General features: G+C 46.2%; 1 protein-coding gene across 9 annotated transcripts in view; it reads left to right on the forward strand.

Moving 5' to 3' along the window:
• The window catches only part of TCF20 (transcription factor 20), a 109,742-nt gene that overhangs the window by 46,168 nt on the left and 45,794 nt on the right, over positions 1-17,780 (forward strand). Inside the window, exon 1 of one of the 9 annotated variants that reach the window (XM_015861468.3) lies at positions 6,683-6,860. The exons of 7 other annotated variants lie outside the window; for them this stretch is intronic. The gene's annotated coding sequence lies outside the window, so the exon portion shown is untranslated. Of the gene's footprint in view, positions 1-6,682; positions 6,861-16,926; positions 17,064-17,780 lie in introns of those variants that run through there. One more of the 9 variants, XM_085516185.1, reaches the window with a different exon arrangement.

Raw genomic sequence — 17,780 nt, forward strand, 5'->3', positions numbered from 1 at the left:
CTTCTGAATTTGCTCCTGCGGCGAAGCCGCTTCGGGCTGCTGCTGCTGCTGCTGCCGGCGTGTCACGGGGCTGCGTCCCGGCGAGGGAAAGGCTGGGGAACGGGCCGAGCGTGCAGGTGTCAACCCGGTGCCCCGGCCGTGCCCCACGCCTCGCCCCGATGGCCGCCGGCCGCCCCGCTCGGCCGGGGTCCCCGCCGTGCCCCGCGGCACAGACACCGCCGCCGCCGGGTCACCAGGATCCCGCTGCCGCCGCGCGTCCACCCCCGCGACCCACAGCGCGTCCCGCTTTTGTATTTATTTATTTCTCCCTGTCAGCTGCTGGACCCTGGCTGTCCTCTGCCAGCACGTCTCTAGGCTGATGAATAGCACCCCCTGCAGTTACAGGGCTGAGCTTTTGTAGCGCAGATGGATAATTAATCGTGCGGCACTTTTGCAGTCGGAGCAGGCCGGCGGGCTCCGGGAAGGCCCCATTTGCAGCTCGGCAGCTCTCTGGCCTCACCCTGCCCTGACACCCGCGGGGACCTCCCCAGGCAAAGAGTCCGGGTCTTGGGAGGCAAAATATCCCAAGCCCAAAGCACTGCTGCCCATCAGGTCCCCTGCCCTAGCCCACAGGGACTTGTGGGGCTCTCAGCATCTCAGCACCATCATGATGGTGTCGTTTAAGGGATTTGTGGTCTGCCCCTTCTTAGAGGGAAAGTGAGCACTCTCAGAGGGCAGGAGTGCCCCCACTGCCCTTTAAGGTGAGCTGAAAGGCCTGCCGTCCCCCTCAGGTCTCTGGGGGGCAGCCATGCCGGCCTCCTGGTTAGATCAGCTGCTGCAGGGGCAACAAGAGGCATGGACCCCCCAAAATGGAGGGCGGGGGACATCCAGGGCCTGATTTAGCTACGATTAGACCCAGAAGAGATTTTAAGCCTCATCGTCTTGTCTGGGTACAGTGGGATTGTTCCCTGCAGGGTTCTCCTCAGCTCTTTATCTACACCTGCTTTTATATGACTCCTGAAAGAGCAAGAAAACAGCAGAGAAAACCTTTTGCTTTGAATTGTGTTCATCTGGGGACATCCGTTGCACAGGACTGTATCCAGAGACGCTCGAGGAGAGGGAGCAGTACATGGCTCCAACCCCATGCCAGGATGTGAAAGGATTAAATCTCTTTCCAAAGCAAAGTGAAAGGTCCCCAGGTGTCTTCTCTCAGGCGCAGAGATTGCGGTGGGAGAAGTGAGGCAGGATCCAGCTGGGTAAGAGACCTCATCAAGAGGATAAAAGCATTTAGGGTAGAGGACAGTCTGTCTCCCTGAGTGGGGGAAGCAATCAGTGTGGCTGTGTGAGGGGCTCTCAGAAAGCCCTAGGCAGGAGATTCTTGTATCAGAGCTGCCTTTCCAGGCAGTGGTGAAGGGGAACAAGCTGAAAGCATTAATTGGTTCCCCCTCTCTGCTAAAATATTCCCTTTCTTGTAACCTTTTTTTTTTTTTGCCCTTTTTTTTTTTTTTTTTTTTTTTTTGCCTTTTTCCAACTTCTGTCTCAATGAAGGAACTGCTAAGGAAACCCCCTACTTACCACCTAAGGCTAGTTGCTGACTTACAGTTTCTGGAGATGAGATAATGCTGGCTGATTACAAACAGGGTGCCTACCCTTTCTCATCAGCGCTGAGAGAAAGCCAGCACCTCTGTCTGCAGCCTGAGGGATGAATCACGCCACAGGAGTGGGAAGCGCTGCTGGTTTCAGAGAAGAGAAGTCATCCTGAGGCTCACCCCCGCCTTCCCCTGTGTGGCCGCAGTGGGGACTCCCGAGCCACAGGATGCTTCCACGGGGAGCTGGAATTTCACCCCAGCCCAGTGGTTCCTCTCTGCCAGCTTAAACAGCTTCTTTCCTTAGACCTGGGTTCAGCCACAGTTACTGGCCCCTCTCTGTAGACTGCAGTTCTCCAGAGTGCTTCTGCTTCTTGTGAAAGAATTTGTGTTGGGGTTTCCTTTTATGTTATTTGTGGCTATGGGCTATTTCTAAAATTAGCTGACTGAGTTGATAAGTAGACAAGTGTCTTGCTTATTGAGTCTTTTCTTCTTGTGCTTGCTGGTGATGCTCTGAGGAGAGGAGCCTACCTTCTTTTGGGAGCCCCAGTGTAACAGGCAGCATGTTAAGTCTAGTTACCCTGAGCACATTTATAGAAGGGTTAAATAGGTGGCCTCTTTTCCTAGTCACCTCTATGGGAAAACTGTGACTGCCAGGAAAGTTCCAAGCTGCGGGAGAGCATCTCTTCAAGAAGAGTGGGCACAGCCCTGGTACACAAGCAGATCTTTTGTTAGTGTAGACCTGAAGTCACTGATGGTCAGCAGCTGGAAGGATTCCTTGAATCCTGCAATAGAAACTACGTCAGGTTCTACTAGGTGTTCCCATCACTTGCACCTTGTAAAGGTCTGCATGGGCTTTAATGGATTAAATGCTGGTGTTCTTAACCCAAGTTGGTTTACTCTGTTACCTGATAGTACTGTCATTGCTTGGGGTATGTGACTTGAGGGAACATGTGCCTCTTTACCCCACTGCTAAGTGTAGGTAATGCTCCTAAATACCAAAGGTGCTGTGCTTAAAGCTCTAAGTTCTGTATGTTCTCATGTTGCCTACCCTTCCTTAGAGCTGAGCATGACTTTAAAGCAACACAGGGCACTAAAATAAGAAATTAATGTCTTCTGAAATTTAGAATTAGGGCTTTTGAGCATTGTATGTACTTTTATGAGTCTCAAGATGCAAAGTAATTAAAGCGGTTGTGTTTGAAGTGTTTTTTCTTCATGTTTTGTTAGCAATATGAGATATATAAGTAAACAGTGGTGAAACCTCTAAAATATTTTTAATAAGCCAATGTCTCTGATGAATCAGGAGCAGAAAGCGTCACTGCATGTGACAGGAAAAAAATTAATTTGGTTTCTCTGCCAAGAAGTTAATGAGATTTCATGTAATGCGTATATATCTTAAGTGGACCCTAAGACTACTACTACACAAAATAAATACAGCCTTCCTTAGCAGATAAATGTAGAAGATGCAGCTTCTGGTCTAGTCTGCTGCGCTCTGCTTTCACCTCTTCCTGCTGCAAGCCTTGCTCCAGCGCTGGGCTGTGTGCCTGGCCTCTGTATGGTGGTAGCAGCAAGGAGGTGGGGGAACCAACTTTGTTCTTCCTGGTTAGAACAGCCGAGATTGCAAACAGCTCTTGTGTGCATCAGGGAGAAAACCAACGGGGAATGAAGTAAGAGTCAAAATCTGAGCTGCCTCTAAAATTTGGGACTGTACGTCAAGGGGATTTAAGCTTGTCAAGCCTGGAAATTCCCACTTCCCTGTAGGCAGAAAGAAAACCAACAGATGAAACCTCTGTGAAAGGGCAGCAGAATTAAAAGGAAAAGGAAAAAAAATCCCTCTCTGTAAGACATGCTGTGGCAAAGCAGAGCTGGTTTCATGTAAGGACATTTTAAAAGATGGGTTCTTCTAATATTTGGGTTTCTTCTTTTATTTAGATATGTTTAGCAATTCAGATAATGAAGATTTATTGATGGCCTTTTCTGCCTTATTGGAGACAGTCTTGCCAGGGAATCATATTTGTGTGGCTTTCTATTTTAATTTCCACCTTTATTGCTTTGGACATCTGCATGGAAATGTGATCCCTTTTTCCTCAAAAGTTCAGCTTCTGTTGTTCCCAGCCTTTTCACTGGACTCAGATCCCTTTGTCTGCAACACCGCAATCATTTTCACAGCAACTAATTCTGATTCTGCCAGGAGCAGCTTTTTGGCAGGAGGTAAAAGGAAGGAGCAGAAGAAGCCGAGCGGGTCTTAAGGTACAAAGATGCTATTTTCATGAATCAGCTCCTTGTAATGGGAGGATGAGAGGACAGAATTGTTGCAGTATTAAAAGATAGAGCAGAATTGTCTCCTCTGTAGGTGATTTATGTATTTTTTTTCCTGCTATGATTCACACTACCTGCCTTCAGCTGCTTTATCATTTTTCTTCCTTTGAGAAACTCCAAAGTCTTTCAATCCAGTTGGTTCTCTGTTGTGGAAATGGGGCTCTAGGACTTAACACTAGGTCTTATGAAGATGCTGCTCGTGTCCGCTTCCAAGTGATGCAGCCAAGATGTGCCACTCAGGAGCTGATAATCCGTGCTCTTCCAAAATACTTTGCAGTGAGCGCAGAGATCCCGTGACTGTTTGAGGGGAAGTTCAATTTCAGTGAATTAATGAGAGGAGAGCCCTCCCTGTCTGTGCTGCAGTTCCTTGGGAGATGTCTGATACCGCTGCTCCCTTGCGCAGGATCAGATGTAGCGCTTCTTATCTGAAGTGAGCGTAAAAGAAATAGGAGGAAGGTATGGGAAATCCTGGGGCTGCATGGGAAGAGAGTTAGGAAATGTTAATGAATGCAGCCATGCTGATGTCTTTCTTGGAGGAAGAGAAACGGTCTTGCTGCCCTTGCTTTACACTTACTTAAAGATTTAGCTGTCCCACCGTGAGTATCAGCTTCAGTCCCTGGTTGTGTGACCTGTAGGTGCCCGATCTCACTGTCATCTTTTGTATTATCTATCTTCAAGCTAGTCTCTAATGCCTGTTCCTGTAGCATCTAAGTGCCTCCAGATGAAAGCTGCAGAAGTGCAGTGGCGAGCCTGTGCGTGGCATGAAATTGTGTAGTAGGGGGAAGGATTAGAATCAGGGTAATACTTGGAGGAGATGGTTTCCGTGCTTGTGAGGAATCTGTGCCTGGCTCAGTGGAGACCTAAGCCTCCTGGTGCTGCTAGTTCAGTGCTTTTTATCAGCAACGAAACCTTTTGTAAGGAAGAAGAAATCTCTCAGAGGACCCCACCAGCTGCAAGCAGACATCATCTTTCTGCTAACAAACAGTGGGGCACAGTGGAGTCTTTGCAGCATCTGTTATCGACAGACTCATTTTTGATCCTGCAGGCTGTGTTTCTTGCAGCCCTGCCGCATTCCTTCTTCCTTTTGGGCAGAGTGAGCTCACGGGGGTGTGGAGATGACGGGTGGTGGAGGTCAGGAACTGTGCACTCCTTCCTTTCCCCCCGTGAGCTGCTAATGTATGTTCCTGGAGAGCCACAGCGACTGAGTAATCACCAAATTACGGCTGGATCAGAAGTGATGACCTCAGGGACAGGAGGAAACTCTCCATCTCCATTTGTCAGTTCTCTCAGGGTCAGAGGGAGATTTTTCTCAGGGATCTACGGGAGATGGTAAAGGGATGTGCAAGGTAAGCCTCATGTTGAGGCATAATGGGAAAAAGCCTTGTCGTTTACCACTGGCACAGCTCATGTCTGCTGAGAGTCAGCGCTCCTTGTGTAATGTGTGGTGGCAGCAGCACAGGTGGGAGCAGTGGCACTCACCCAGGGGCTATTTAGGGGGCTTCCTTTCACCCCAGACCTCCTGTCTGCCACATGGGAGGGTGTCAGTCAGAAGGGTTTTGTTCAGCTGGTCCCAGAGTGGCTGCAGACGATTACAGCAGAGCTGACTTTCTTGTGCTAAAGGCAGGAACTTAAATCTTTCTCGTGACTTGGTGTAGTGCATCTGCTCAATTTATTGCACTCTCCAGTTACTGAGCCTATTGCTGAAAATTTACATGCAAACCTGGTCAGTTTGTTAACGCTGATTTTAAAATTGACACTTCAAGGGTTTAATTTGGTGAGTGATTCTTTTTGGCTTTAAATCCCTATTCTATCTTTTTTTCCCCCCCTCTTTTAAGAACTGAGGAGCGATCTGGTTGCTCTGTGCATGTGTAGGTACCACTGATGGCTCTATGCTGAGCCAGGACTGCTTGAGTGGATGCTGCACACCAGCCCTGGTCATCTGTCAGCAGGATGAGGGCCTGACAGGGACGTAATGGGATTATTCTCTGTTAGCACTAACAATTAATGTTTCATTGCTAACCATTTTTTGTGTAACTGATCACCATCAAGTGGTTGTTGTTCAGTGGACAAGTCAGAAACCTGAATTTCTTTCTTCTGGAGGGAAAACGAAGCATTTGGTAGCCAAGATACAAGAAAAATGGTGATGTAAACAAGGTATACAGATGACTGTTTTTTTTTTCCTCTGGAGTCTGCAGACAGCCAAAAATTAGTTTCTGAGAGAATTAAATTATCCATTCAGCTCAGCGGGGCTGCGTCTTAGGGCAGGGTAGATGGGATCTGTGCTCATGTGATGGTGTGATAGAAGAGAAGGCTCCGGGGAGACCTCACGTGGCCTTGCTGTACTTGAAGGGAGCGTATAAACGGGAGGGGGAATGGCTGTTTACAAGGGTGGGTAGTGATGGAACAAAGGGGAATGGTCATAGACTGAGATACGGGAGGTTTAGGTTGGATATTAGGAGGAAGTTTTTCACACAGAGGGTGGTGATGCACTGGCACAGGTTGCCCACATGCGAGGCTTACAGCAGACAAGGGAGCGCTGAGAGTCGTGAGGCCGCGGGCCCTTTAAGCGTGAGGCGGCTCCGCGGCGCGCCCCCCGCTCCCGCCCACCACCGCGCGCGCACACGCGCAAACAGCCGCGAGCGCGCGCGCACGCGCCGCTCCCCCCTCCCTCCCTCCTCTCCCCTCCGCCCGGCCGGGACCCGCCGCCTCGCGCCGTTCCCGCTGGCGCGCGCTGCCTGCCCAGCGCCCGCCGCCATTGGCTGCCGGGGGTCAGCTGACCCCGTGTTATTTCCTGTGTGTGCGCCCCTTTCCGTGCGTGCGGCGCTGTGTGTGTCTGTGTGTGAGACGGGGAGAATGGAGCCCGACGGCCCCGAGCCGCCGCCGGGCTCCCCCCGGCCCTCGGCAGCCCCCCGCAGCTGAGCGCCCCCGCCCCGCGCTCGCCTCCCGCGGCGGCGGGGTGGGGGGGGAGGGCCGCAGGTAAGGGGCAGCCCCGCTCGGCGGGTGGGGGGCAGGTGGCAGGGCCCAGCGGGGTGGGGGCGAGGGGGTGCGGGGCGTCCCTGAGGGCCGGAGTGCGGGCGGTGGGGGGGGGAGGGCTCGGAAGGGGCTCTGGGGGAGTTCTCGTGTGGCCCGTTTCGCCCCCTCCCTCTTTTGTTGTTGTTTAGAGGAATAACGCGTGTTCACGTGCCCAGAAGGCCGCCGTGCCGGCTGAGAGCTGCCCACCTGTTCGCTGTCACTAGGAGCGGCCTGTGGCCAAAGCGGGATGTCTGTGAGGCCCAGCGCTGCACGTGGGCACAGGCTGCCCCAGGTACAGGGGTGATGCACGCGGATGGCTGCACTCGAGGCTCTGCTGCTCCCCTCCATTGAGTGGGGCCAGCCTCACCTTGGTTGGCAGAGGTGCTGTAAGGGCCGCCTGTGTGGATGTGGTGGGGACAGCTGTTTTCCTTGCCTCGAGGAAGGAACAGGAGAAAGTTATGTAAGCGAGGTGCTACAGCCCTGTGGAGCTGTCTGATGGTACCAGGGCTCTGTTGTTAAGTTGAAAATAGGGCTGCAGTTGTGTGTGAATCAACAAGCATTTATTGCTGTGTCGGTTCAGTGCCATCATCCTTTTCTTTGGGTCTTAGCCACATCATCACGCTTTCCATCAGGAGGGCATGCAGCTTGGTTAAACTGCAGGATTGCTCCCTGTACCAGTCCAGTCCTTTTATCCTCTAAAAACAAGAGAGAAAAATCAGAGATGCTAGTGAGGGAAACGAGGATCAGTTTCTGAGCTTGCTATGTTTAGGTTAGTATTTGAAAGCTATTCATGTCTGCAATAGCTGTTGCCATCTGTTGATTCCACGGGTAATTCTTAGGCGCGCTTGACGCGTCGCGTGCTTCTGATCCATGGCTGCGCATGTTGCAGTTGCTCACCTTCAGCTGTCTGTGTGGAACCTTTCTGCTCTGCGGGAGGGGTTGAGTGATTGATGGCCACGCTGCAACCTTTGGGCTGCAGATGCAGCACATTGGTTGAGCTTGGTTCAGTAAGGGCTGTCCACTTGGTTAAGTGCTTTGAAGGATTTCACTTTTCATTTAGCTGAAAGGCCTTTTCTTTAATATGCCACCCTACGAGACAGAGATTTGTTTCCTTTGGGTTGCATAAAGCTCTGTTTCTTAATCTGTTCTCCCTGCATTAGGTTCGGTTGGCATATAAACAGGTGGCTGCGTTAAAATGATGCAGAAAGAATAACTACTTAAAAAAAAAGAAGGAAGACGGTATTTGTCAGTCATCTGTCTCTTATTAAAAACTTTGCTGGTAGTATTTGTTAATTTCTTTAAATGGCTGGTGTGTGCAATACATACTTTTTTATTATCTTTTAATTTTCTAGTTAGTAAATAAGCTGTTACGCTTCTGAAGTGCGAGGATGGGCCCTTCTCACATCAGAAACACGCTGCCCATTCTTAATTGATCATAGTTTTGGGAATTAGCTCAGACAAACCGGTAGCTCTGGGGCTTTCGATTAACACGCTTAAATGTTCAGGGGAAGTTTCTGGACCTTCCTGCAAGCTTGGTGTTCTCTAGACTGCTTAGCTTTAAATCTGCCAGCATCCTTTTGAGTAGAATCTTATGTGTTTTGACACAATTTGGGCTTTGATCTCTAAATCAGATTTCAGAGGCTTTGGGAATTATGAAACTTGCCCTTTTTTTGCTGAAATACATACTTTAATGTACCTTTGCAGCCTGGGGCAGGTTAAGGATGTTTCCCAGATTGAAAGCGCTGGGAGCAGTTTGGTTGTGTCTTTAATGGGAGGTCAGAAATGTATTTTGTCTTCTTCTCAGTTATTAACGCTTCATAAAGAGGGCCAGAGGTGAACCTTTATGAAAGGGGTAAATCTGTTCGGCTGATGCTTAAATGAGATCTGCGGGTTATTCAGATTAAACAGAAAATGTGTTTATGCGTTACGTGTAGATAGGAGCTCCTCATTGTCAGAAGAAACTTCACTAACCCTTGGCTGAAGAACCAGGGAGATGTGAACCTGTCTTACATTTTAAAAGGTACTCAGATTAAACTTAAATGCATAAGGCAGTGCAAGTGCAAACCTTCTTCATAAGGGATTGTTTATGATTGCTATGGGCATAAGGTCTGTAGGGAAGAAGAGTGAAATGTACAGATTTTGGGATCTCCCACTTCCTGTTGGAATGTGTACCAAGAAGTCCATTTGGGCTCATGGGACTCCATTAAAAAGCAAGTCACTGTGCCCTTCTTCTCCCTTCCTTTTTAGGTCATGTTTAACTAAACCACCCATGAAGCTCAGCCAAATGATAATAAGACCCTTCTTAGAAGGGTCCCTATGTGGGAATTGTACCACACAATTCCTGTTGCAACTCTCAACAGCTTGGCAGGTTGCTGTGTGGAATGAGGGCATCAGATGTAATAAACGTGAATAATTTTCATGCTGTTCTGCTTCCCTATAATTTGAGATAAGGGTATATTTAGGAGTTTATAGCTGGCTTGTGCATATCTTACCTTTTGGCACGGGGAGTGCCAGATCCCCATTTGGGTCGGGTAACTTCTTAATTAAAGCATTTATTTTTTTCATAACCCGCTTGATTATATTTTATACTTACAGAGGGTATTAGACTATTGCTTTTGGAACCTGAGTCCTTATAACTTCTGAAGATTCAGGAGTGTTTTTGGCAGCGCTAACTCCTCAGGCTTCAGAATGAGCTGTAACTGGCTGTGTGAGAATTTGGTACTTAACTGTGCATTTGGCTTCCAGGACAGGAAGGATCACCTACAGCAACGAGAGGTTGTGAAGAGCCAGCTAACATCAGTCAGGGAGTCCCGTGATTTCCATGCTGATTTATTTGCTTGTGGAGACTGGTCTGAGGCTGACCAACTCCTCTCAATTGAGTTACTAAAATCAGGGAGCATTAAGTCGTTTTTTTTGTGACTCTCTGTGCTGAGATCTCTGTCTCAAAAATAAATAAGCAAACTGCTTGTTTAGCTTTTCGGTTTATGAGACATAAACCAAGGATAGTCTCAAGTATTTTTAATCACTTCAAGTAGTGTTGGTGTAAGGAAAAAAAATGATGTGGAAATGTGACACTACCGATAGAGGCCACAAATGCAACACAGGTGGAGTTCTGAGTTCTCACAATGTGTAGGAAAGACTGCTGTATTTCAGTTCTGGTAATGGGATCCTAATGGCTGGTCCCACTTATATCTATATAGGCAGATACTTTTTAAAGTTAATGCTCTTACCTTGACCTTGCTCCCCTCCTTTACAGTTGTTGCCTGCAGTCTTGACTGACCAGGAAAGCAGAAGATTCTGTTCTGTAGTTGTGCATGGTGCTGCTTGTGCATCTGTGTAACATCACAGAGTTTAGCTGTGGCTCCTTGATTTCTTCAGCTGAGCCTTTCTGCTATTGCTTACTGCTGAGTTATGTGCCGTTCTGTTTGAGGACGTTTGGAAATGCATACGATTTTCTTCCCTGTGCCTTTATGTGTGTTTCCTTTCAGTTTAAAAAATAAAGAAATCAACCAGAAGCCAAAAGCAAAGACTGAAAATGTGAAGCTGACCTGCAATTGTGAGCCGATTCTGTTTAGCCCTGTTGGAGAGTAAGGTTAGATCAGGATGTTCCCCAGTCTCTAATATTTGCCTTTGAAGAGGGGAAGAAAAGTAAATTAGCAGCTCTTGAATTTGTTTATGCTGTACCTGTGAATGTGAGCGGTCAGACTTTGGTTTTGGCTGGACACAGCAAAGCATTAATGTCACTATAAAATTCCTGGTTTGTGGGTTTTATTTCCCCCATCCATTATGTGTTGATTCCTTAAGAGGAAAGATGAGAAGCGACAGAAGAAAGCACGGCCGTCCTCTCGCTGGATTCACTGACAGATGATGGATATGCACATGCTTTGCCCAGCGCTCTTTGTGTTTCTTATACTGTGATGCTAATATTGAAAGGTTAGGAAAAGCGTTATGGGGTTTCCCTCTGGCAGCCCCAGAGTCCCCTTGGGATGTTGACGTGGTGTCCAATTGAGAAATGCAGTATGTATTGCCTGTGTTGTGATGCAACAGGTACAGAAAAAGAAGAGGAAAATCAATTTTCCCTCTTCTTTGTAAGCACACAGCGTGCCTGCGTTCATAATAACTGCGTATGGGATAACTGTATGCTGTGCTACATCATGGTGATGCGTTTTGGAGGGTTTTCACTGGTCTGACTGAACTCAGTCAGCTCATTGCTAGTAAATGTGGAGTTGTAAATAACGCTCAGATGAGTTCTGATAAGAACTCAGTGCTTGGCTGGAAATTGCATGGGGAATTGTTTCGTTAGAAGCTCTCATGCAGTTTACTGGGAGTATTGTTTGTATCACTTCTCCTATAAAAGAAACACACTATAAGCTCTGCCTTGGTAATAGCTTTTAACTGAACTAAATACCGGTTACTAGTCCCTGCTAGGCACCAGACCTGGCTACATAGATGGCTTTTGGCCACATATAACATTGCTAATGACTCTGGAAAATGTACCTAAAACTTACAGGCTGAAAGAAAAATGGGTGCCGCCCCACCTTCCAGACCTTAAAGGAATAAACCAGTGCAAACTGGAGCAACATACTGTCAGTCAGCTTTCAGTGCAGTACCTGCTCATTCCTTCCATCAGGTGGATGGATATGCTGGAATCGCTGTGAGATTTGTCCATCGGTATTTCCTGTGGATAAAAGTTCTGGAATACTGGCAAGAGCCCATGTGATTTTTATCAACAAAGATTGTTACGGACGGGCTGCCTGGGAAATGTAGTGAATGCTGTGTGGTCAGCAGTACGTTAACACATTTTTTTGGTGTCTTTGTTTCTCCCTTTGACTGATTTTGTTTCTTTTCCTTTGAATGAAGCTGTTCTGTCACGTGCTGTGCACTTTGGCACATTGCTGCTTTCTTCCTCTCCATGTGGGAGAGGGGAGGTTTCCCTTCTCCATGTTCTCCACCACACTTGCCCATAATGTTGTCAGCATTTCTGATGTTCTTCATAGTGCCCATGCATGATGCATACTGATGGGTAAAGATGATCTTCTAGCTAGATCTTGAGAAGTTTGATAGACGCGTAGCAGACAGCAGGGTAAGTGAGCTGGGCAGGGTGGTACAGACGGTGGGAGCAGATTGCCTTTGTATGGCAGCGTGACAGCGAGCAAGCGGCAGCTTCTCTGCGTACTGCTGAAGAACGTGGGCTCTGGGAGTGTCACTGAGACTTGCTCTGAAGTGACACTGTTGTTCTGTGTGGAAAAATGAGCTGTGCCATCCTTACCCCTCCCCTGAAAGTCATTGCATTTTAACAGAGGAACATTCTTTGCTTTTCTCAATCTCGCTTACTGTGGAAGTGCATAAAGAGAGCTTGACTGATGCAGAGTTACAGGTTGATGGTGCACACGCTGTGGCAGGGGATTGGCTTTGGGGATGACCCAGGGAGATCCACCGCAGTGCAACCTTCAGCATCTGCCATTCTGATTTGAGTCAGCACCATGTTTGCTGCAGTGCAGGAGCAGGGTGATGAGTCTCACCTCCTGGTCTTTTCCCTGTGGCCGTGGCACACTCTTCCATGTTCAGCATCTTCGGTAGGCTGTTTCCTGCATTTCGGTCATCAGGGACTAAACTTGTTTCCTTCTTGAGAACTGCTCATTTGAATACAGGTTTGTTTGTTTGCTTTGGTTTGAATGGTGCCAGTATCATGCAATTAAGATAAGCAAATTTGACTTGTCGTGAATTTTTGCCTTGCAAAAATACAATTTTCTGTATGCTTGAATGGTGGAATCTGGAAAACCAATGTAGTGGGTATACATAGTGGAGGTTTGAAGTGTTGGCTATTGAGACCCCCACAGATGCATGAAGGTTCTGGAGTCCTTCCATGCTAAGCCTCCTCTTGAGGGTACGCAGGATGGAGGAAGAGTTTTCTGTGGGTTTGTTGTTGTTCAGGTGTTCTCCCCGTTGTTCTTTCTAACATACAGGGTGACTGACTGCAGGAACTCAAGTTTCACAGCGCAATAGGGCTGATTCTCAGTGTGGTGGGCCAGCTCTACCTCCCTCCTGTGCTTTGCAATCTTAATGTAGCATTTACAAAATACAATGTTCAAAGTGCACCATCTTTGTTATTTTCCTCACATTGCGTTTAAATGTTCATTCTCCAGTGCTGAACTCGTCTCTCTTCTTCACCTTTAACTGTTAACTTCTCAGTAGTTCATTCAGTGTCTTTGGGATGTGTGCTGATGCGGGATGTATGCTGATGCAGGATGTATGAGACAGCATAGTTGCAGTGGAAACTTTCTCCATCAGCTTTTCAACATTGTTTCTGTCAACAATTTCAGAAGCTGCCCTGCGCTTCTGCTGTGGCGATACTGAAATCTGCTGGGAGAGGAGAAGGCTTTTGACATGTGCTGTGGTCTGCGTGACTTGTGTGTGATCTGCGTTTGTAGCTTCTTTGCTTCTGTGAACTGCTTACGCTCATTAGAATTAATGTTTTTGTGTGTGGAGTTGTCTGAGTGCTGTTGTCATTCACTGTGCCTTTGGCTAGGGCAGCAGAGCTTAGGAATATGGGGTTAATCGTCTGCAGTTTGCAGTAGCAGGATGCAGTATCTTGTAACTTGATTACTACGACCTCAGCTCATACCATATAATTTTAAACATTTGACTGAAGGGTATTAGTTTAATCACCTTATACTTGTAAAATAGACATGGAAAGAGGCCTTCTGGAAGACTTTGGTTGATTCTGTGGGAAGCTGGTAAGAGCAAACCAAGTTAAGTGCTTTAGGCTAAGGATTAGCGATAGAATTCCTTAGGTTTGTATTTTATTATGATGTTTTTTTTAATTCCTGTTTCCTCCAACATACTACGGAGTTCTGCCTCCTCTTGGTCATCTGCCTGGTAGGTATCTATGCCAGCAGAGCTGCAGGGAGGGAGAATGGTGGAATGATTCACAAAACTGGTCCTGTCTGCAAAGAAAACCTGTGGTGAAGGGGTGGGAGTGAGAGTGATGGGAATGGAAAGGCAGGAGACAGCTGGAACTTCTGCAAGTAGTATGGACACTGAAGTTGTCTTTTTGTTAAATCTCATGAATATTCAAAGTTATTCTGTGCTAATATGGACCATTTCGCCCGTCTCCCTCTAATAGGGATGCAGTCTTAATTTCTGCCTGTTAGTTGCTTTTTAGGAGATAACGTTGTACTAATGAATCTGCTTCAACTTTTGGCTTTCAGCATGAGGGAGATAACGTGGAACCTGAGGGGTTGGAGGAACGAGCCAAGTGTTGTTTAAAACGATATAGGTTGAAGGAGACAGGGGAAGACTGCTTGGTTGTTTTTCAGTGTGCGTGTCTTAAAAACACTTGATTTTTCTGAGGGAGCTTCTGCTACTTCTTTATTATGTTGGATGAAAAGCCTTATTTTTCCCCTAATGTTCTGTCAGGAAGAATCACATGAATTTACCTGTGGGTTTGTCTCAGGTCTTCCAAGGCGGGAGTGTTTGCAAACCTTGCACAGCCAAATCACTCCTAAATCTTTGTTGTTTCAGGGGAAGGATAAAGTACCAATTTGGGAGGAAGACTAATAGGATAGTGAAACTTGGAAGGTTCAGTGCACAGCTAAATCTCTTGTGTTGTCCTAAAGGAGTAAAGATTATAGGTAAAAAGCATGGAAGAAATAATTGGAGTACAACCTTAATGCAATTGGATGGTGACTGATTTTAGTAGTCTAAGGTTATCTCTATTTGATGTTGATGTTTTTGCATGTAATATAACTAGATTGTCTGATCCCCAACAATGGATTTATCCTCATTTGTGGATTTAATTCTTGTATATTGTGTGTAACCTGTATTGTGATAAACCTGAACATAACTGATAGAGATTTTGTGTTAATTTACTTCATTTACCTTTGAGTTCCCAGGAGTCTTAGTTACAGGCTCATTGCAGCAGGCATTGTAAATCAGAATAAAAAGGTTTGTGTAGGCTGCTTAGAATAGGAGGGGTTGGGGGGGAAACACCATATCTTGCTGTGTTAATATTTAATGTATGATCTTAGCAGCTCACCACAATTTGGAGGGATAACGAGTTTAAGACCTTAAAGGTAGAGGCTACTATTTGGTATGAACAATTTATAGAAGTTAATGTGCTAGTGGGTAGTTTTTTTTTGTTGGTTTTTGTTATTTTATTTCACTTTTTAACCTGCTGTGTTGTTTTGAGTATTTCTGGTAGTGGTTTCACTTCTGCAATGAAAGTGGGAGCTTGGATGAATGAAGGTTCTGCCAGGCAGCCCTATTCGGTCTTTCCTGCTTCCCAGTTGCAATAAATAATTTGAGTTCTCCTTTTCTCTGTCTTAATGTTTTTTAACTGAAAGGTGGAGGTGAGGTGGAAGTTGTCGTGCCTTTACTAAATGTCCCATCTCTTGTTTTTGAGGGAGTGGAGAACAAATCGAGAGCTGTCCTTGAAATGGTTGCTCTGATTTTGCTGTATTGCAGAAGCTGGTATGATGTTCAGCTGTGGAGACATTGGAGTCGTGGATAAAGGTGTATTTTCAATATGAGGCAACTAATGAATTGCCCAAACATTCAGGAGAGCTAATGCTTTGGGTTAGGATTGTGTGACAAGCTGGCACAAGGCTTGGCAAAAAGAAATGAACGGAGTCATCAGTATTATTTTCGTTTTGAACGGTGGGTGAGGTTGTTTGACTGTTGTATAAAAATGAAGAGCCTTTTAAATACGAACTTCTGATTTCAAGTGCTCTTCAGTAGCCGTGGCACTTAAGCAGTTCCTGCTGCGTCCGTTTTGCTGGTATGGATGTGTGTGTGACAATAGAGCGGATGGATCTGTTAGTTCAGGGAGGGCTTTTTCTCCTTGCAGAAGTGTTTCGCACCCATAACAGTTCTGTGGTGTGGTTTGTGTCCTGACTGACAGCCAAGTGAGAGCCTGGCCCTCCTCATCTGGTGCAGAGAGGGCTGACTGTACATGACAAGCTGTAGTTTGTGATGTTCAGCATAAGACAGTTGGTCTTGGATAGGTTCTTACTGGTGGCTGTTAAAAGCTTAGCTGGAGAACTTTCTGCACTCGCTCAGTGGACTTTTAGTAGCTGTTTAGAGTGTCTTTTCGTTCATATGGTGTCTTTAATTATAGCAGGTGAATACTCCAGGTTCTTGTGTGTTGTCCTTCCCTGTGAGACTAGAAGATGTGATGACTCAGACTTAGCACATTCTCTTTGTGTGACCACTTGGGAAAAACATGAAATAAGAAGTGAATCTAGATCTTACCTAGCACAGTGATCCCCAGAGCATTCCCCTCTTAAGAGTGACAGAGCTCGCTGTGTTCCTTCTGTCATGTTCAGCCGTTCTTCACTCAACCTGTGAGAAACACTTTCTACATTGTTTGGGTTTAATGCTTATCTACTGACTTTCTGTTTAAAGAAAAAAGAGCTGTACAGACATTTTTGTGAAGAAGGCATAGTGTCTCTGTGAGCTGGTGAGATGAGTTGGAATTGATTTGTCCAAATCTTACCTCGGTTGAGGAACACTTTGAGGTTTTCATTGGGCGAGAAGGACAACATTCAGTTCTTAGGTCTATGCCAGCATTAGCACCACTTTGCAAGATGTTATTAATGTATATACATCAGTAGTAGGAACTTAAGCATATATAATAGTTACCTGTGTGCGTGTTTAAGGCATGTAAAATTAATTTCATTAATAAAATGTTCTGGTTTAAACTTCCATTTTTACAGAATTGCTGAGATGACTTGGAGCAGATGAAGAGATGTCTTGGTGAGAGGCAGGTGTGACTGCTGCTTTCACTGGAAGAATGGAGTTGAATGAGACAATATATGAGTTTCTCTTGTCTTAGATCATTTGGTTTATTCCTAGTAGACGGAAGTAGCTTCTGGCTGGAACAGGATCTGAAATGGCTGTATGGAAAGGTACAAAGGAAATCTCCTGTGTGTTTCAGGCTGACCAGTGCTGCTGAGCTGTGAATGTTACTGCTTGGACAAGATGCTGACCTCTTGCAGTGCTGGCTGTCTGGTTCACTTGCATATTACGCCCAAGGCAAAAAACTAAAACTACTTAAAAGCTGCACACGAGGTGATGTTCTCCCCCAAACTGAAACAAGATCAGTTTGTTCCCTGCCACTGCTCAGGTGTACAAGTTACAGCTGACCACCTGCAGAAGTGAAGCACGGTAACTTTGCCTTGACTGTGGAAGTGATACTCAGTTCATGGAAATTTATTTATTTATACTTTTATTTTAGACTTAATTCTGATCTTAGGAATTTTTAGGGACAGATTTTTCAAAGGAGTTATGCTGAAGTTTTGGAATGATGGAGACTTGGAGTTGGCCGTGCTCTGCAACTTTGTATGGAGAGAGGAAGGAGAAGAAAGTTGGCTTTTGTGCAGGTGGGGACTAGAAATGGTTATGGAGATGTATCTGCATCTCTCTTGTGCAGTGTTTAATAAATAAGGTCTGTTTTAATCAGAAGCCTGGATGGCCAATGTAAAAAGAAATAATAATTAAGAAAAGCAGCAGATGTTTGTGTACATACTTGGACAATGGAATATGCTTTCTTAATGTTTGTCAGCTGTCTGTGATGGCACTTTCTTTGCTGATCAGTGTTCTAGGAAGTGAGAGGTCTTGGGCAGATCACCAAAAACGCATTGCATTTGACTGCTGCCATGAGACTTCTCTGTGCAGATGGGTCACAGTAGTCAACTCAAATCTGAAGAAAATTTAACAAAGCAGAAAGACTTCACCTCCTACAGAATGAAGAGATGCTGGTTTGGTTTGCTCTTTCATTGGCTTACTTTAAGCATTAAGCACAGTATTATATCTGCACAGTATTATGCCATTCAGCTCACTTGTGTTGAGCTGGCTGGCTGTAGTGCTGCGCAACTACACTGG

This window comes from Coturnix japonica, chromosome 1, assembly GCF_054131305.1.
Source record: "Coturnix japonica strain WE chromosome 1, WE-NBRP24, whole genome shotgun sequence".
NCBI lineage: Eukaryota > Metazoa > Chordata > Aves > Galliformes > Phasianidae > Coturnix > Coturnix japonica.